The sequence below is a fragment of the Schistocerca nitens genome, chromosome 2, assembly GCF_023898315.1.
Source record: "Schistocerca nitens isolate TAMUIC-IGC-003100 chromosome 2, iqSchNite1.1, whole genome shotgun sequence".
Lineage (NCBI taxonomy): Eukaryota > Metazoa > Arthropoda > Insecta > Orthoptera > Acrididae > Schistocerca > Schistocerca nitens.
In genome coordinates, this window is record NC_064615.1 from 592,471,877 (window position 1) to 592,476,680 (window position 4,804).

Below are 4,804 nucleotides of genomic sequence, written 5' to 3' on the forward strand. Positions count from 1 at the left end.
AACCAAACATTGTATGTACAAGGGCAGTTCAATAAGTAATGCAACACATTTTTTTTCTCGGCCAATTTTGGTTGAAAAAACCGGAAATTTCTTGTGGAATATTTTCAAACATTCCCGCTTCGTCTCGTATAGTTTCATTGACTTCCGACAGGTGGCAGCGCTGTACGGAGCTGTTAAAATGGCGTCTGTAACGGATGTGCGTTGCAAACAACGAGCAGTGATAGAGTTTCTTTTGGCGGAAAACCAGGGCATCTCAGATATTCATAGGCGCTTGCAGAATGTCTACGGTGATCTGGCAGCGGACAAAAGCACGGTGAGTTGTTGGGCAAGGCGTGTGTCATCATCGCCGCAAGGTCAAGCAAGACTGTCTGATCTCCCGCGTGCGGGCCGGCCGTGCACAGCTGTGACTCCTGCAATGGCGGAGCGTGCGAACACACTCGTTCGAGATGATCGACGGATCACCATCAAACAACTCAGTGCTCAACTTGACATCTCTGTTGGTAGTGCTGTCACAATTGTTCACCAGTTGGGATATTCAAAGGTTTGTTCCCGCTGGGTCCCTCGTTGTCTAACCGAACACCATAAAGAGCAAAGGAGAACCATCTGTGCGGAACTGCTTGCTCGTCATATGGCTGAGGGTGACAATTTCTTGTCAAAGATTGTTACAGGCGATGAAACATGGGTTCATCACTTCGAACCTGAAACAAAACGGCAATCAATGGAGTGGCGCCACACCCACTCCCCTACCAAGAAAAAGTTTAAAGCCATACCCTCAGCCGGTAAAGTCATAGTTACAGTCTTCTGGGACGCTGAAGAGGTTATTCTGTTCGATGTCCTTCCCCATGGTCAAACGATCAACTCTGAAGTGTATTGTGCTACTCTTCAGAAATTGAAGAAACGACTTCAGCCTTGTTCATAGGCACAAAAATCTGAACGAACTTCTCCTTCTTCATGACAACGCAAGACCTCACACAAGTCTTCGCACCCGAGAGGAGCTCACAAAACTTCAGTGGACTGTTCTTCCTCATGCACCCTACAGCCCCGATCTCGCACCGTCGGATTTCCATATGTTTGGCCCAATGAAGGACGCAATCCGTGGGAGGCACTACGCGGATGATGAAGAAGTTATTGATGCAGTACGACGTTGGCTCCGACATCGACCAGTGGAATGGTACCGTGCAGGCATACAGGCCCTCATTTCAAGGTGGCGTAAGGCCGTAGCATTGAATGGAGATTACGCTGAAAAATAGTGTTGTGTAGCTAAAAGATTGGGGAATAACCTGGTGTATTTCAATGCTGAATAAAACAACCCCTGTTTCAGAAAAAAAAAATGTGTTGCATTACTTATTGAACTGCCCTCGTACATCATTTTGAAGAGTTTGGTATAAGCGCTAGTTGCAAACATGGTGAGTTCAGGTGCAGAGCGAGCTTTCTGTGTGTTGGAGTTAATGAAATGGCCTCCCCAATCATCAGATCTCACCCCATTTGACTTTTTTCTGTGGATACACATTTAAAGATCTGGCACATGTACCGCCTCTACCATGTGATGCAGCAGAACTCCGGGAGAGAATAAGGGAAGCGACTACCATGGTCGACGATGCCATGCTGGGACAGGTGTGGCAAAAATTCGATTACCGTATCGACTTCTGCCAGGTCACTCATGGTTTGCATATCGAATGTTTGTAAAAAGAATTTTCAAAGTTTCTCTTCAAATTGCAATATGTATGACATTTGTACAATGTTTAGTTCTTGTGCAATAAATAATTGAAAGTGTTCCTGGACTTTATGTACACCTTGTGCATAAGATAATTAAAAATGGAACAATATGTTGTTTAAAACAAGTTGTTAAAAAGTTGTCTGTTTTAGATGTGCAGGAAGAATTTGGGCATCTAGCACTTTCTTTTTTTGTTCCTGTGGTAAAATTCTCATGCTAACATCAGTTGACTGTATCTCAAAAATTTATAAGATGTTCTGACATGAATTTTTTTTTTGGGGGGGGGGGGGGGGGGGGGAGAGGGAGGGAGGGAGGGAGGGGGAGAGAGAGAGAGAGAGAGAGAGAGAGAGAGAGAGAGAGACCAGTGCTGACTACCATCAAGTGGATGTAGGTTGCAGTAGTTAAGCAGAGGTGAAAAGACTTTCACAGCATAGATTGTGGAGAGCTTCATCAAATCAGTTTTTAGACTGAGACAACAACATATGAAACTGATGGCAGGTTTTGAAGTAATCTGCTACCTTTCCTTGAAATGTTGGTTAACCCTTTAAGCCTCACACCCATTGAATGACAGACTCGTGATAGCATGATCTCATATTGAGCCCTGTCGTAAAAAAGACAGCCAGTAGCTTTCATTTTTGCACAGACCCTGTGGACTGTGTTGTGTGTGGTATTCAGATTGCAGGTAGTGGTTTCACAATGAATTTGCGTAATCATCTGCAATGCTTCATTGAACCAGTGTATCCAAGGAGGAGTTGCTGGACACACACAATAAAAGAGAGTAGATTTTGACTAATGATGATACTTGCACTGACGAAGAGATGCCATAAGCTCAGCCATCATCCTCCACAAATGTTACACGTCTCTGGATAATGTTTGCACTTACAAGGGAACAGCACGGCAATTTAATTTTTGTAATTTGCCGATATTATGAAGAGGACAGATTGCTACTCACCATATACAGGTGAAATTGGGTCACAGACAGGCATACTAGAAAGACTGCTAAGAATGTGAGCTTTCGGCCAAAAGGCCTTCTAAAGATACATACATACACAACCACAACTCGATAAGGAAGAGGCTGGGGCGGGAATTGGGATGGATAGCAGGGTAGAGACGGGGGACAGTGAAATGCTGCTTGTGGGAGCATGCAGGGACAGGGTAGGGCAGCTAGGTGCAATCTGGAGGTTACACAGTGGCAGGGAGGGGAGGGGGGGGGGGGGAGACCAGTGGGTACATTGGTGGAATGGAAGGCTGTGTGGTGCTGGAGTGGGGGTAGGGAAGGGATAAGCGGGTCGAGGACAGGGACTAAAGAAGATTAAGGCCAGAACATCAACACACACTCAGTTTGCTTCACCTGTTCCTCTTCAACACAACAAGCCATCTTCCTTGAAGTTGAACTCATCCTCAAAGATGACCACATTGGTACCTCTGTCCATATCAAACCTACCAACCACCAGCAATACCGCCACTTCAACAGCTGTCACCCATCTGTAGTGACAAGCTGTCTCTCTCCAAATACACCAAAGCTCTCACTGAGGCCTTCACAGACCAAAATTACCTTCCCATCCTTGTACAGTAAAGATCTCGTATGCCTTCTCTCTCCAGTCACACAGCACCCCACCATCCAGTCATAAAAGACCATTCCCTCATGATTCAATACCACCAGGACTGGAGCAACTGAACCGCATTGTCCCCCAGGGTTTTGATTACCTCATGTCATGCCCTGACACAAGGAATATCCTACCCACTATCCTTTCCACCACTCCCAGTGGTATTTGGCCACTCACCAAACCTAAGCACTATCCTTGTTCACCCCTGTTCCCGAACCCTTACCTCTTCGCTCTTATCCCTGTAATAGTCCTAGATGCAAGACATGTCCCATACATCCTCCCACCACATCTACTCCAGTCTGATCACAAGCATCACCTATCCCATCGAGAGGCAGGGCTACCTATGAAAGCAGTCATGTGATACACATGCTAAGTTGCAACCACTGTGCTGCATTCTATGTGGGCATGACAACCGACAAGCTGTCTGTCCACATGAATGGCCACTGACAAACTCTGACCAAGAGACAAAGAGACACCTGGAACACCCAGTTGCTGACCATGCTGCCCAACACAACATTCTTCACTTCAGTAACTGCCTCACAGTCTGCATCATCTGGATCCTTCCTACCGAGACCAGCTTTTCTGAAATGTGCAGGTGGGAACTCTCCCTGCAATATATCCTATGTTCCTGTAACCCCCTGGCCTCAACCTTCCCTGTCCTTCACCCACCAATCCTCTTTCCTGCCCCCACTCCAGCAGTACGCAGCCTTCAATTCCACCACTGCACCCACTGGTCTCTCTTTCTATGTCTCTTCCCCCTGTGCTTCCTTTTTTTCCTACTTCACTGCTTTTCCAGTCTCCCCCTCCCCCCTTTTCCTGTCTAACCTTTCAGCTGCCCCTATCCTGCCGTCACCATGTCCCTGCATGCTACCACAAGCAGCACTTTACTGTCCTCCTCCTCCCCCCATCCTGCTGTCCCTACCCTTCCCTGCCCCAGCCTCCTTGTGACCCCCTTAACCCCATCACCTACGGATTGCTTCTCCCGGCAGGTGCAGTTGCTCACAATCTCAGTGGCCAGAGTGGTGGACATTTGTGTGCGAGTTGTGCTTGCATGAATGTATGTGTGTATGTTCTCTAATTCAGAGGAAGGCTTTTTGGCTGAAAGCTCACATGTTTAGCAGTATTTTTGGTGTGCCTGTCTGCAACTCAGTAGCTCCTCTATATGGTAGTAGCAATCAGTCATTTCATAATGTTATTAATATTCCATCCTGGATTTTCCATTGTTGGATTTTTGTAATTTTTTATATTTATGGCACAAGAAATTCAGAACTCAAATATACTCTCCCAAAGCAGTCCGACGCAACTCTCAAAAATTCTCAAGAAAATCGACTTTGGATTTTCCAATCATATTTAATGTGCTAAAATAAGGTTCATATTTTGTGACTAATAGTATGATTGCCCACTTGCTTTGTGGAGAGCATGGGTTCAATTGCAGGTGAAATAAAATTTTTAAACAAAGGCACATGTTCTATGAGCATTTTGT